Source organism: Adiantum capillus-veneris, chromosome 15 (assembly GCF_014529385.1).
Source record: "Adiantum capillus-veneris isolate H3 chromosome 15, ASM1452938v2, whole genome shotgun sequence".
Classification (NCBI taxonomy): domain Eukaryota; kingdom Viridiplantae; phylum Streptophyta; class Polypodiopsida; order Polypodiales; family Pteridaceae; genus Adiantum; species Adiantum capillus-veneris.
In genome coordinates this window covers 102,516,835-102,533,392 of record NC_140945.1, presented here as the reverse complement: position 1 = coordinate 102,533,392, position 16,558 = coordinate 102,516,835, and positions in this window count along the sequence as shown.

The window sequence follows — 16,558 nt, the reverse complement described above, 5'->3', positions numbered from 1 at the left end:
TGGTGCTTTGGTTGATATGTAGGATATACTGTATATAACTAAGATAGGGCAAGCTCCACCCTCAACGTCTTGCCAACGGCCCTGTAGTCCTAGAATCACATTCGCCATTCTCACCCCAAGTTTAACACTTGCTCCACTTTGAATTCAATTGCACTATTTGTTGTTCTCAGTGTGCTTTGACACAATGAATTTTGTAGCTAGGGTTTGAGGTCTTACTTGGTGGTGCTTTAGTTGATATGTATGCTATAATGTATACAGCTAAGATGGGGCAAGCTCCACCCTCAGAGCCTTCCTGGCCGCCCTCTAGTCCTAGAAGTGCATTTGCCATGCTCATCCCAAGTGCCAACATTAGCTCCACTCTAAACTCAATGGTGCTACTGTTGTTGTTAGTGTGCTTCTACACCATTCCTTTGCACCAAGTTGTAATGGCTGGTTTGAGACGTTTTCGTGCTAGCTACTCTTGTTGTAATGCTCCCAAATTAGCTCACCCAAATCGGGGAAATTGAGTAGGGAGGTGCTAGCGATGCTGTCGGGTGATGCAACCTGCAGAGAGAGAATTAAAATTGACAACAGTTGAGGACCAGATTTACTTGGAGCCGGTCTCCTCTCCAAAAGGCTTTTGTATTATAGATTCTCCCATGCCGAGAGACTTGGTACAATACATACTTTGTGTTCCTTGAGACCTTGTTAACGCCATGAAGATGGTAAGATTCATGCACTAATATTATGCCCGTAACTAACTTGTAAAAGCATTAACTTGTCCGTGGCCTTAATCTCAAGACCTCAAACACCTTCAAAGGTGGAGAGAGTTAGCAGGGAGTGAGGGAAGGGAAGAGAAAGAAGTAGCATACGCAAAAGAAGTACTTTCCTCACCATAGATTACTCTTGTAGCTTAACTTAGCATAGTAATATAGATCGTAGAGAAGATGAGCATGCCATTGAAGCTTGACTCTTGGTTGGATTTGCATTTCATAGCCAAGTGGTGGTCGTGTAGGTTCTCTACTTCTCAAGCTTGGAGAAGGAGACGGAGTTCTTGCTCATTGCAATGAGAGAATGTGTGAGTGTGTATGAGAATGACAAAAATGAGAGTCTCTTGCTTGCCTAGGTTGACCCCTCTCTCTCTTTACTCTAGCTTGATCCCTTGTGGCTTTTGCCAAGCTTGGCGAATCACAAGCTATGGTCATTTCAAGCAATAGGAGTAGCATTTGGACAAGTGTCATTCTTTCCCCCCTTTGAGAGGGAGAGCTTAATTAATTAATTACATGCGTCTAAATTTTCATTGAATCTCCGTAAAGGCCATCCAATAGGATTCAGACACACCATGAGGACAACATGGGTAGGGTCTTGATATGTGTCCTTATTGCCTTTTGAGTCTTGGGCTTGCCTTGAGTATTTGTGTGTGTATTTTCTCTCGGTTCCTACCTTTAGGGCTCACCCCTCCTTTGTAGGGATCCTTTTTGAACACCACAAGCACCTCGGTCATCAAGTCACCCCAAGCACCTTGGTCATCAAGCATGACAAGCACCTCAAGCACCTTAGTCATCTCAAGCATGACAAGCACCTCAAGCACATGCCTAGCTAACCTAAGGTCTAAAGTATCTAAAGGTCTAATATCTAAGGACTTTTAACACTAACCTTTGGAGGTCTTCAATGAAAATAATCTTAAGGTCTTTTAAGCTCCATTACCTTCTCATTGCTCTTTGATACACCACCTCTCTTTTGGACTCTTTATGGGATGTAGCATTCTCTCCCTTTGGTCTCGTGCTGAGATAGGTCCAAAAGCACATATTTATATTCTAACTCTTGTTCCCATTCATTTTTCCACATTATTCAATATGAGAAAATCATTTGGGATAGTAGTTAGATATTATATTTTATGACATTACCTCACTCTTGAAACCATAGTTAACCTCGACTATAAGAAAGAGAAGATAAAGCCTTAATCATTAGTCTATGTTTCTTAGCGGATAGAGGATCTCTTTTTACCCTACGACATCATTCCAGAATGGATGACTAGTCCATTTGGTGCTTGGGAGACTTTGTTGCCGTCGCACGCATGTCTGCTCTTTAGTCCATATTATACTCCCAAAGTAGAGTGAAAAATTCTACTTGGTGTTTGGGAGACGTCGTAATCACAAACAAGATTCTAAGCATGCATACTACTTAAATTTGTGCACAATAAATAGAGAACTAGTCTTCTAAGAGAAAAACATTGTTCATTTGAAAAAAAAACATTTACATTTGCTTAGTTTAGTGTAGCCTTGTAAGTATTGACAAGATTCATACTATCCTTAAGCTGTGTTCCTTACATCTATCTAGCATCTTCAAAAGGATAATTTTTGAACTTAATAAGATGCCATTGGATAATCTTACCATGTCTTAGTACGTTGTGTTCATGTCTTAGTACGTTGTGTCCATGTCGAAAGATGGATGCAGGTTGAAGCACCTCTCTTGATCCTCGATTTCGGGTGAGTCCTCAATTATTGGTTCTCTTGGTGTCTCTCCTTTGTAAGGCTTAAGTAGGCTCACATGAAAAGCATTGTATATGTGCCAATGATTAAGCAACTTTAGTTGATAGGCCATCTCGTTGATTGGTTTTAGGATTTGAAAAGGACCATAATATCTTTTTGCTAGCTGAGTATAATACTTTTGGTGGCTCGTAGGATTTTTGTCCGTAGTTTGCCTCAATCGAGCCTTGGGAAAGTTGAGTAGGACCCAATCAATTTTATTGAAAGTTAAGGCCCTTTTGTGCTTGTTAGCAGCAGCTTTTTGCCTTTGTTGTGAGATGGGATATAGCCTCAATCTTTTGAAAAGATTCTTGTAGGTCTCATCTATACTCATCAGCAACTAACATCTTCCCATGTACCCGAGGTACACACAACTGCGATTGCTACTGACATTGCCAACTGCTCCTGCACACGAGACCACTGGCACGGTCCCGTCATGTGCCTCACCTCCAACATGCTTTGAGTGCATAGATCTAGTGCACCTCCTCCTGGCTAGATCTAGATGTGGATCTAGATCTTGGATAACGAAATCTGCCACTGCATGGTCACAAGGGCCATTGATAGGTTGCCTTGAGATGGTACTGCACCGTAGAGATGATCTCTGAGCTTTGCATCTGCTGCTCACCGGATCACGAGCCAATTCTTTTCTTCATTGCATCTTTTGTTGCCACACATGAATAAGGCACACTTGTGAAGGAGAGAGATCAGTGAGGTAGAAAGATCACATGACATTTGAGAATGAGAGAGAGAGACATCTTGGAAAGCCTCTCCATGGCGCTGATACAATTTGGCCATACAAGTGACCAAGTGTGGTCCGGCATAGAACTGACATGCCCAATGGATAGACTTAAGGTGCACACAACTGCAATTGCTACTGACACTGCCAACTGCTCTTGCACACGAGACCACTTGCACGGTCTCCTCATGGGCACCTTACCTTGAAGTGCTCCTCCTCTTGACACCAACCCAGATCTGGAGAGAGAGATCAACATCCCTCAAGGCTAGCCATTGCACGACTACCCTCTAGATGGTAGAATGTCTCTGCTCTCCTAGGTCCGCATTGTCGTGGAGATGGCAGACGCTTTGTCTAAGCTTGAGATGGCACACACGAGGATGTCCTGAGGAGGAAATGCAAGGTTGGTCTGTTGCCCACACTCGCGCATGCTGCCCTTTGCATAGGCCAAAAACGCCAAGCATGGCTGGCTATCTGCTGCCCAAAAACACAGGTATGGGAGGCTACCCAAAAACGCTCAGCTTCCCCCCTCCTGTCCATAGGTTGCTGGCCTCAAAGGGCTACCCACTGGGCACCCGAGGGAGGGCACCCTCCCACCCTTGCTGGGGCTAATATGCATACCCAATAGGTGAACCCCACTTGCTCCCTATGTAGTGCCAAGCCCACTCTGCCCAACCCAGCCTCCATGCACCACGACCTTGGAAAAAGGAAAAGAAATAGGAGATGGGTATCAGATGCCTAGGGAAAAATAGGGGAAGCCTGGGATAAAATATCCCAGGCCTCGAGGAGCCAACTAGACATGGAACTGGTTATAGTTAGCTCGAGCATTCTTCACAAAGGGGAGACAATCTTCTTGGATCTCCCATATTTGTTTCCAGGGTCCACAGGTAATTATTTTTCACTCGGATTCACCTACCTCAAGTGATCCAGTCACACGAGTAGACACAGTTGGAGAGTTATGACAATTATCCATGGTTTGGGTGTTCTCCCTTTAGAGGGGGATATGCAGCCAGCTTGGGAGTCAATTTTCGGGACTATTTCATATAGTTCTTCTGGTTCCATGTGCAGCGGACATCATTGAGAGTCTATTTGGTGGCTTTATGTAGCACCTTGTTCTTCTCTTGCAGAGCTTGGAAGCAGGGTCTCTTGATCTTGCCGTGTTAGTTGCAGTCTCAGTATTGATGAGTGTCACTTTCTGTTGGATGGCTGTTCTCGATTCACTTTGTGCGAGTGGGGTGATATCCACTCAGGTTGTGTTCCAGACAGGTAAAGATCAGTTACAATTTTCACTCTCAGTTCGAATGTTCCTTCAGATGTAGTTTGCAACTCATCATTGTATATGATTGTTGGTGCAGTTCTTTGGTTCCTAGTTATTACACATATAATTCCTCAGTAGCCTCGGTTGTCCCATTCCTTTGACTTCCCGTAGCAGCTTGGAGATTTTGGCATATGGTATATGATTGGAGGTGATGAGCGAGTCAATTTTCTGAGGACAACGATCATACAATGGCTCCCCAAATGTCTTGTTTCAACTAGCAGATATCAGTACACAACGATGATTATCTCTGCAAAGTTGGATCGTACCGGTGGAGATACTGGTTTGATATCAGATAAAAGTGCTGCCGGTATGAGACCATTATCATATCAATGTAATAGTGGTAGCATATCGAAAACAAAGATATCATAAATGTATGATATTAATACCTCTACATATAAGTGTATGATATCGGAGTGTCTTATGTATAGCTTCAATCAGCAATGTGTCTTCCCTTGAATACGGAATATCTGCAAGATGTTTGAGCGTGAAGCAACATCATGGGACTTTGTGTGCGTATTGAAGAGTAAAAGTAGGTTGTAGTAAAATCTTTGTTGCTTAGCATCATCAACATATTTTGAATATTGTCTTTCACCAATGCTAATTGATCACACTTGCTCTTTGCATCTAGCTCCCTGTTTCTCCAAGAATGATATTCCTTGATTGCATCACGTTAACATCTAATCTAACTACTCTCACATAATCCATGAGGCATTGTATCCAACGAGAGAAAATGTAACACAATAGAGCTTTACTCGAATGTGTGAAGCAACTCAAGCAAGAACAACTGAAGCTCTGAGAGATCGAGAGATCTAAGGAGAGTCTAGTTGAATCACCTTAGCTTTGCATTGGTTAGAAATTCAAAATGACTGATATAGTAAAGGCACAGGGTAATTGAATGCAAACCTCCAAACGACAAAGGTGGGATTATTGTATATCTCACAGATAACACTTGATGAGTGCGCGTGTGCGTGTACGGAGTGTGTGTGCAAGAGAGGGGAAGAAGAGAAATGGAGAAGGGGGAGATGAAGCACAGTACACAACAGGTTTGGGGTTAGTGGAGAGGAAAGTGAGAGAGTTATCCACTCTCTCCCTATATTCATTTAGGTGAAAGTGTAAATAGGGGCGGTTTCCCACGGCCACCTGGCCTACACCCTAACAATCTCCCACTTGAAGGTCATGGTGGCCAATAGTGGCATTAGTATAGTTAGTCTATACAAAATTGATGAAGCATTGCCGAAGCTTCATCCTACACCCATAAGTTCTATACAATGTGTAAATCGCTACGAGGCTAGGCTCTTTGTGAGAGCATCTGCGAGGTTGTCGTCAGTGTGAACCTTGACAAGCTCGATACGCTTGCCGGCCAATGCATCTCGTATAACATGGTATCTGACCTCTATGTGTTTCGACTTTGAGTGAAACACTGGATTCTTTGCCAAAGCAATGGCACTCTGACTATCACAATGTAGTACTGGAACCTCGTGAATGCCCAAATCTCCCACTAGACGAGCCAACCATATGGCTTCTTTGCTGGCGTCAGACGCAGCAACATATTTTGCCTCAGTGGTAGATGAAGACGTGCAATCTTGGAGACACGATCTCCAAGAGATAGCTGCTCCAGCAAACATGAACACATAGCAAGATGTGGATCATCTACGATCCACGCAACCCGCATAATCCGCATCCGTGTAACCTACAATAGATGCATCACTGTTTCCGAAGCGTAAACACTTGCTAGCTGTACCTTTCAAATATCTGAGGATTTTCTTCACTGCTTCCCAATGCTTCTTGCCAGGGTTTGCCATGTACCTACTAACCACTCCCATTGCATGTGCAATGTCTGGTCTTGTGGCTACCATAGCGTACATCAAACTGCCAACTGCTGAAGAATATGGTACTTTCACCATTTCCTCTTTCTCAGCCACTGTCTTGGGAGAGTCTTCCTTGCTAAGTTTGGAGTATGCTTGCATTGGGGTACTCAATGACTTCCCCCCCTGCATACTAAAACGTTGCAAGACTTTGTGAATGTACTTTTCTTGAGATAATTCAAGAATTCAACGTTGCCTGTCTCTCTTGATGTGCATACCAAGAAAGTGATTGGCATCTCCCAAATCTTTCATGGAAAACTGAGTGCTTAGCATCTTTTTCAATTGATTGATTTCATCATTTGATTTGCCTGCTCAAAATGTGGTGTATACCCGGCTCAAACCGCTCGGGCGCACGTGATACTCTCTCAGAGCGTCTTAGTGCCTGACTGCTGGACTCTGCTCTCTCCGGAGCAATAGTAGTATCTTGCACTTGAGGAGTAGGTGCAACACTACTGAACTGAGTCGGTTCGAAGGCTACATCCTCAAAACAAACACGTCTGTACTCAACATCTTTGATGGGCTTCTTGTGCATTTTTGATTCATTGAAAATCACATGTGAGCTACGAATGACTTTGTTTGATTCTGGGTGCCAGAGACGATATCCCATCTCTCCGTTTGCACCATAGCCAATAAAGATGCATTTGTGTGATCTGGGACCTAACTTCCGACGAAGTTCTTTGGGCACATGTGCATATGCCTCGCATCCAAATACACGTAGATGCGCATAGCTTGGCCTTTTGCCAGTCCATAATTCCTCTGGAATTTTGAAATTCAAAGGAGAACTAGGTGACCTGTTGATGATGTGCACTGCTGTCAGAACAGCTTCCCCCCAAAACTCTGGAGTAAGCTTCGCCATAGACATCATAGAGACAACTCCTCTTGAATTGTACGATTCATTCTTTCAGCTATCCCGTTTTGTGCAGGTGTGTATGGAGCAGTAAACTGCCGCCGAATGCCTCTTCTATTGCAAAAATCCTTGAACTCTATGGAGACGTATTCTCCACCATTGTCCGTGCGAAAAGCTTTGAGCTTTATTCCTAATTGGTTCTCAACCATGGCGAGGAATTTTTGGAATGTCGAAAAGACTTCTTCCTTACGCTTAAGGAGATACACCCACACCTTTCTGGTGGAATCATCTATGAATGTGAGAAAGTAGTTTGCCCCTCCTAGAGTTTTATGTGGCATTGGACCACACAAGTCACTGTGCACCAAGTCTAGAGGTTCGCCTAGTTTCTTATTCAATGGGGAAGATGTCAATCTAGTCTGTTTGCCATACAGACAATGCTCACACAATGGAAAGTCCGTGTAATCTAACACAGGTAAGTAGCCAAAATGCTGAAGTGTTTTCATTCCCTTTTGGCTAATATGCCCTAGTCGGCTATGCCACAACTCAGGAGACGGCAGCTCGGCAACATAGATAGAGTGTTTGTCGACACTCGAAACAAACAAAGAGTACAGGGATCCGTTTTTATTGCCTTTCATCATGATAAGGTTGTTCTTGCGGATCATCCAAGAACGATTACGAAAAACTGTAGTGTAGCCAAGATCATCCAATTGCCCTATAGAAAGCAAGATTTTCGTAAGCTTGGGCACATGTCTGACATTCTGTAGCACAAAAGTAGTGCCATTATGCATCTGAAGTTTCACATCACCAATGCCAATAATGTCAAGCTCATAGGAATTACCAAGCTTGACAATTCCATGCATGGATGCATAACAGGAAAACCACTCTCTATGCGATGTGACATGAAAACTTGTACCAGAATCAAGGATCCAATTCTGTGCATAACCCTCATCCTGTGCAACCAAAGCATCTAGAGTGAGATCTGAAGTGAAAATGAGAACATCTGAGGCATTTGTTGTCACCTCAGGATGAATCTCTGTGGGCATAATGAGCATCACTGGAGGAGGAGCATCCTCTACTGCAGTGATAGGTATGGGAGACTCAACAATATCAAGCTCCTCAATCTTTACTGTACTTTTGCCTTTGCCAGAATTATCCTTTTGCATGTTTTTCTGATCTCTTAGGAAACTGCGACATTCCTTTTTGTAATGACCCTTCTTGTGGCAATAGTAACACGACATTTTTTTTTGGCATTGCGGTCTCTACTTTGGTTCCTGTGTCTGCTAGGACTACGAGGATTCCGCTCTCTACTTTTGCTTTTGTATTTGTTCCTGTCACGGCCTCTTGGCTTTGTTGAACTACCAGCCATATATGCATCTCCATGACTAGCATTATCGAGAGATTTACGACGAATCTCTTCAATGAGCAACGCATCTGTGACAGCATTGAACTCTAACTTGCCATTTGGAGCTGAATTGCTAATGGCTGTGCAAAAGATATCCCATGAACTGGGTAGAGAGCATAACAAGAAGATAGATTTGAGTTCATCGTCAAACTCCTTAAAGCCCTGAGATGTCAGCTGACTGAACAAGGAGTTGAACTCATTGAGATGACTGGAAACTGTGCTACCTTCTTTCATGTTGAGCTTCATAAGCTTTTTCATGAGAAAAACTTTGTTGGATGCACTTTTTCTCTCCCATGCTGAACATAAGCTATTCCAAAGTTCCTTGGTTGTTTTCTTCCCTATGATAGTGAAGAAGACTGATTCGGCTAGATGTAGACGTATCGTAGCCATGGCTTTTGCATCCAAAAGCTCCCATTGAGCTTGTGTATAATCATCATCCTCTGCGCGCTCTTTCAACGGTTCTGAGAGGCCTTTGTTTATCAAAACATCTTTCATGCGCTCTTTCCACATGGTGAAGTTGCTGCCATTGAACCTCCGAATGAAATACTCCTTCTTTTCTGAAGAAGAAGCCATCGCTGATAAGAGGGTTTGAGAGGTGCCAAACTATGGCGAGAAGCTGTAGAAATTTGGGCAGAGTAACCTTTGTAGCGTGAGTAAAATCTCAACCGAAATAGACTCAAAAGTGCCAACAATGGAAGTCACGAGTCGTGGGAAGTAAATCCGGCAGAGTCTCCTTTGTATGAGGAGTCAAAACTCAACTCAAAATGCATATAAATGTGCCAACTGCACTAACTGGGCATCTGCTGCACAAAACAACTGCTATGTGAGTGCCAACTCGGCGTCAAAAGCATAAATAACCGTCCAGATACATATCCTATGGCGAGGGTACCGTAAAAGGGGAACTCTAGCTACCTGTATCACCGAAAGTGTCTCAACATTCGAGCACACCCCAGCTCTAAGAAAACCTCACGCTATCGACCCTCCAAAAGGCTAATGCAGACACAAATGGACTAGCCTCAGTCTCAGAAAGGGCTCTTCCGGTCCGAGTCTCGGAAACGGCCGGGAAAAACTGCCAAAATAGCCAAAAATGGCTCCACACAAAGTAGAGTGGGCAGTGTCCGCAACTCAACGTACATGAGTAAAATCGCGCGCAAACAAGCGCCAAGAACTGCTGCATGCAGTGAAAGTGATCCCTGCGGGGATATCTGCTCTCAAAAGAGCTCACTAGCACTAGGTGTGCTCACAACAAAATGCATCTGTCAACGCATGTGTCCGCAGAGAATCTGATGTCAAAATGACTGCCAAATCGCCTGTGAAAGCCTTGTGTCTGGTAACCTGGAGAATTTGTGAGTGAATGGGCTGAAAAACCCCCCTGTGGCCTATAACCTGCGTGTCGGTGTCGCTATGTGCCGATTTCTGCCGTCGGGCAGAAATATGCTAGTCGAATAGCCGCCAAAGATGTCGTATCCGTAAACTGTGTCGTACAGGGCGATCGGTGCGCTCGGTGCCGATGTCGGGTGTCACTCCTCTATGATAGAGGTACCTCACCCGTGCATGTTGCAAGCACGGTCGTCGATCGCGGGAATGCGCTCGTGTGGGGAAGCGCTCGGTGTCTAGGTCGGATGTCGGAGATCCGCCGCAATGAGGAGTGTCGAGCCGGTGCACATGAGCGGTGTCGATGTCGATGTCGCCTTCCGCCGTCGGGCGAAAGTGGCTAGCCGAGTAGCCGTAAAACGCCAATGCTGGAGCGGCCAATACCGAGTCGTATCGGTATCGATCGTAGATCTTGCTCGGTCTGTAAAGATTGCTCTCAACTTGTCGGACTCGGGAGTGGACGTCGAAGTCGGATGACGATGTCAAAGAAGTCAATGTCGAAATCGGAGAATCGTTGATGTCGACGATGAGACCCTGGTCTCTTCTTTGCTCTCTCTCTCTCTCTCTCTCTCTCTCTCAAGCTCTTTGGCAGTGAGGTTGTCGAGGTCTGTGTGGGAATGAGCCCTTGCACACAAGAGTTGTAAGGCTTATTTATTTGTTGCTGAGTGCCAGTGCACGCTGCCAAAGGGGGGTATTCAACGCCAAGCACACAATGTTGCTCTGTGTGTGTGTGTGTGTGTGTGTGTGTACACACACACAACATGCCGAAATTGCTGCCCTTCTCCCAACGCTCATGAGCTCTAGATTTGATTCAGATCAACACTACCTGTACTGCACCCCCGATTGCTCGCCTTCTCCTGTTGCACGCTTGCAGAGAGTAAGCTCTTGGTCCTTTCGATTGCAGCGTTGCAGCTTTGCTTGCCCCCAATTTTCTACTGCTCGGCTTGCCTTCCAAGGCTTTGTTTCTCCTCTCGATTGCCTTCGACTGCAAGCTCTCAATTTCCAAGCTTCAAATAGCCTTTGGTCAAGCTCGCTACTGCCATGCTCGTTCTTCCCGAAAATGCCTCCTCTGTCTCGATCTCCTGCACATTGCCCGATTGTACAATTCTCCTGTTGGTGCCGACAAATCCAATTTATTGAGTACAAGGGAATTGTACTTGCTCGATTGGCTTTGATTCCAAGATTTGTTTTGCTTGGCCTGCACTCGATTTTGCCTACTGAGCCTACTTCGAGTTCTTTTTGCAAAGCACCTTGATGCTCCAATTACGAGGCTTTCTCCTTTGTTTGTCCGACATGCTCACTATGCCAAGCTATGAGGCCCAATTCTATCTCACAGTGCTCTCGACTTGTTTCACAGCCTGCCAAGCTCCCCCAGCCTAGGGTCGGTGCACACACGATTAGGAAGGCGGGAGATGTCGGGGCTCGGGGTCGGATGCCCTGAGCTTTGATACCAATTGATGAGTGCGCGTGTGCGTGTACGGAGTGTGTGTGCAAGAGAGGGGAAGAAGAGAAATGGGGAAGGGGGAGATGAAGCACAGTACACAGCAGGTTTGGGGTTAGTGGAGAGGAAAGTGAGAGAGTTATCCACTCTCTCCCTTTCTCTCCCTATATTCATTTAGGTGAAAGTGTAAATAGGGGCGGTTTCCCACAGCCACCTGGCCTACACCCCAACAACACTTCACTGGCTAAAGTTTATTTAATAGTTTTGGTAAATGTATTCAATCCAAATCTGACCATCAAAATTTTGAGGATATAACAAAATGTTGAAATTTGGCAAGAATATTACTGTTGGAAATAAGGTTGCTGGGAAACACAGACAGCTTGGAGAAGACGAAGGAAGCTCAAGGCACGCAATAGAGAGTAGTATTACTTAGTGTGCAATGGAAAGATAAGTTAGCCTTGGAGTGATGGGTGTATATATAATGCAAGGGGGGGGGGGGGGGGGGGGGGGGGGAGGAACCTCCTACTGAGGGAAAAAATTCCCCGACGGTCATAAGTGTGTTCACACACATCACTACCACATGTATTTGGTAACAAATCCGCCATGGGAGTGATGCGGTGAACGAAAGATGGCACATAGAGTATAGGGAAGTGCCATGCCATGAGGACATGACTAGTCCACAAAGGAGAGTAAGCCCAAAGCTTTGCAGAAAGCTTCAAATTTCTCACGAGACAATGCCTTTGTGAAAAGATCTGCAAGGTTTTCCTGTGTTGGTACATAAGCCAAGATGATCTCTCCTACTGAGAGCCTCTCCATAATATAGTGGTAACGCAACTCAATGTGCTTTGTGTGAGCATAAAAGGCTGAGTTCTTCGCAACTGCCAATGCGCTCTAACTGTCAGAACACCCAAATCATCCATGAGGCGTTTGAGCCACACACACTCAACCGTAGCTGTGAAGACTACCCTATACTCACTCTCACAACTCAAAGTGGCCACAGTAGGTTGCTTCTTGCTCAACTATATTATGCATGAATTGTCGAGCATGAAACAAGAACCACTCGTGGAAACGTGTCCATAACAATCGACCCAATCTGAGTCCGAAAAAGCATGTAAATCTGGCGGCAATGATCTTCCCTTGGGATAAAACACCCAAGATATAAAGTAGCACTCAAGTTGCGAAAGATCCGCTTGACAACCTGCCAATGCTTAGACCTTAGGCTATGCATAAATATGCTAACCTGTGAGACTGAATATCTGGCCTCATGTTGCATACATAAATAAGACATCCAATAGTAGTTTGGTAAAGAGTGACATCGACAGGATCACCAGCATCATGAAGACTCAACTTCAAGCATGTTTCCATGGGAGTGGCACTAGGCTTGCAGTCCTAAAGTCCAAACATGCATAGCAATATCTCTATGTAACTTGTTTGACACAAGGCAATACCACCATCACACTGCTTAAGTTGTATGTCCAAGTAATGATGAAGCAACCCCAAATCTTTCATCTTCGAAGTAGCATTCAAATTAACCTTAAATTCAAAAATATCTGCCTCATTTGGACCAGTGATCTGCAAATCATCCAGATATGGAACAACAATGAGAAGTACATCACTCTCACGCTTTACATACAAGGTGCTTTTTGTTGGATTGTTACAAAAGCCTCGTTTGGCCAAATGAGTGTCAGCTTTCTCATACCATGAATGAGGAGACTGCTTCAACCCATACAGAGCTTTTTACATTTGCACATTTTATCCTCTTGTTCTTTCTTGAAAAAACCATGAGGTTGCGTTACATAAACTTCCTCAAATATGTCACCATTCAAGAAAGCAAGAACAATGTCTGATTGATGTACATCCCAACCAAAATGAGCTGCCAATGCACATATAAAATGAACAGTAGTCATACGACAAGTGGGAGAAAAAGTCTCCTTATAATCTATGCCTTTATATTGTGAATAGACTTTTGCAACAAGTCTAGCCTTATGGAAATCAATCTACCATCCGGCTTGCGTTTTAACTTGTAAACCCACTTTGTACGAGTGGCCTTTTTGCCAGGAGGCAAATCATATAAAGTTCATGTGTCATTTTCTATAAGTGTATCATATTTTGATTGCATGCCAACCATCCAATTTTTTGAATTCTGTGCTTCATCAAAAAACAGAGGTTCCTCTACATCACATAAGCTAGAAATAGCCAAAGCATAGCAATTTGATACATAAGATGCATGGCGAGAACCTGAATGAGTATGACTAGACAAAGATGCATCCAATTTGCTGTCACACAAAGTATGCACCAACCATTTTGACATACCTCTAGCCTGCTCATTCTCAACCCTTTTCTCATCAAGTACATCATGTACATCTTCGTCACTAATAGGCTGACCTGTAGCATTTTCAAACATTCCCATAGGTTGTACATTTGTCTCATTCATGTCCTATGAGCTTACATTACTCTCTCTAGTACATGACAATAAGAGATTAACACAATCTTCCACAAACACAATATCTTGTGAAACCAAGATACGCTTTGTTTGTGGATGGTACAACCTGTAACATTTATTTTCAGCACTATAACCAACAAAATTGCATTTGACAGCCTTATCATCCAATTTTCTAAACTGCATCTGTGGCACCAAAGCATAAGCCAAACAACCAAAAACATGCATGTGATCAATAGAAGGCGCCATGCTTCATAAGGAGCCATAGAATGTAAAGTTTTTGTAGGACACCTGTTAAGTACATAAGTGGCACACATGATAGCTTCGAGCCAAAACGAATGTGACAAAGCTTGACTCTTGACCATATATCGTTCCAACTCCGTAAGCAGCCTTTTTTTCCTCTCAACAATACCATTTTGCTAAAGAAATATGGCACTATACATTGGTGTTTATCCCACGACTAGCCATAAATGCATTAAATTCATGAGACATATACTCCCCCCCTTGATCGGAATGGAGGGTGCCCATAGTAGACATTTTCATCTATAGCCAAAAATTTCTTGAAGCACATAAACACTTCGGACTTCGCTTTAAACGGATACACCCATGCATGCCTCGAGAAATCATCAATGAAAGTCACGAAGTAAAGGTAATTACCCAAGCACGGAGTTTGCATGGACCCACAAATATCACTATGCACAAGTTGCAACCTGCATATAGCCCTTACTGAACCATCCTTTGGAAATTTTGAATGCTCCGTCTCACCCAAAATATAGCCTTCAAAACATGCTTCACGATTGCTTCAAGAGGCGGCAAAGATACAACCATATTATATTCTGCAAATGTAAAAAGCTGGTAAAATTCAGATGCTCAAAATGTGCATGCCAAAGTTTTGCATCTGCAACTGCATTTGCAAAATTCTACCCACACTTGTTATACAAATTGAGCTTATATAGCCCATAACATAAAATACCAAATGCAAGAATTTTATCACCAAAACTGAGATCATGAACTATACATCTGTCATCCACAAATTTGATAGCAAGACCAAGTCTAGCAAGTGCAAATATAGACAAAATGTTCTTTTTAATCCTAGGTACATAAAGTGCATCAACAAGTGTGAAAGAACTACCATTCACAACAGTCAGCACAATCTTTCCAACTCCTTGACTGGATAAGAGGCATTATTAGCACAAGTGACTGTATTCCCATGACGGATATCCTCAAGAGAGGTAAACAAGTCACGATGAGAGGTAATGTGCTTTATAGCACCACTGTCAAAGCACCACACATGAGCATATGCAGTAACTGACATACATGCATTATAGAGAGAAGGATCATAAGTACACTTTGCATTAAAAGCCCATTCTACATCTACATTAGTATCACAATCTCCTTTCACAGAAGACTCTTCAATAGTTGCATTAGTAGTGGAACCAGCCTCTTTGCCTTCAATTTTGGACACTGCTTGATCAAGTGATCATTAGCTTTACAATAATGGCAACGCATCTTCCTTTTGCCCTTTTCACCAGAATTCCCAGACTAGGTGTTTCCAATAGAAGCATTGGAAATAGGTGATTTGCCACTTGCCAAAGAACCATGAGAAGTGGCTACATTGTTGTTACCACTATTCCTCTAAGCAACAATAAAAGCATGTTCAATTGCACACTCTTTAGTCTGTTTTTCCTTGAAAGTGACTCTTGCAACAACAATGTGCATAATGCATCAAACTTGACAACTTCTGGATTTCCTTGGGTCACAAGTCGGCTAGTACTAGCAAAAGTTTGATAAAAACTTGGCAAAGTATCAAGAATAGTATGCACAAGGGAGCTGTTAGAAATGACTTCGCCTACAGAAAAAGGTTTCTCATTAATATCCTTGATACCAGCAAGGAAAGTGTTCATTTCATCTTCCTTATGCATAATCTTCGGCTCTAGATCTTTATGCAGCAATGCAATTTTAGCCTCATCACGACTTGCATAAAGACCAGCCAGAATATTCCAAGCTTGTTTTTCATATTTAGCTGAACGAATGTGAGGAATAATAGTGTGCTTCACAAATAATGCAATCAATGCATGAGCTTGCACATCTCTTACATCCCAATGAGCCTCCTCAGCCGTAGGAAAAACAACTCTGGAAGCACAAAAACCCTCCCACCAAAACCTGCAACATCCTCAACATCGTCAGCATCCTTAGAACTAAGATATGCATCAATGCCCTTCACAACATTCTTGCATCATGTAAGCCCACAATGGGTAATTTTCCCCATCCAATTTATCCTCAGCAACAAACATCTTGAACACAAATGTGTTATTGTCAGCCATGGTGATTGCCTGCACTTGATGTGAAAACTGTCCGAAAAGAGGAGAAACGAACCAAGACCAACACGTGCTATATAGCACAATCCGTAGAAGATTGTAAGGGACCTCTTATGAAAAAAACGACACTAACAAAAATTCTACACAAAAGGAAAAAATTGCATGTGCAGTTCTGTCTATAGTGGAAATGGAGGTCGATCGGAGCCCGAATGGAAAATTTTAGCAGAATAATCCGAGTATTTGTCGACCTCTACTGACGCTCACCAAAGCCCACTGAAATCGGAGAAAGTGAGCAAGCGTGTGCTGACGATGT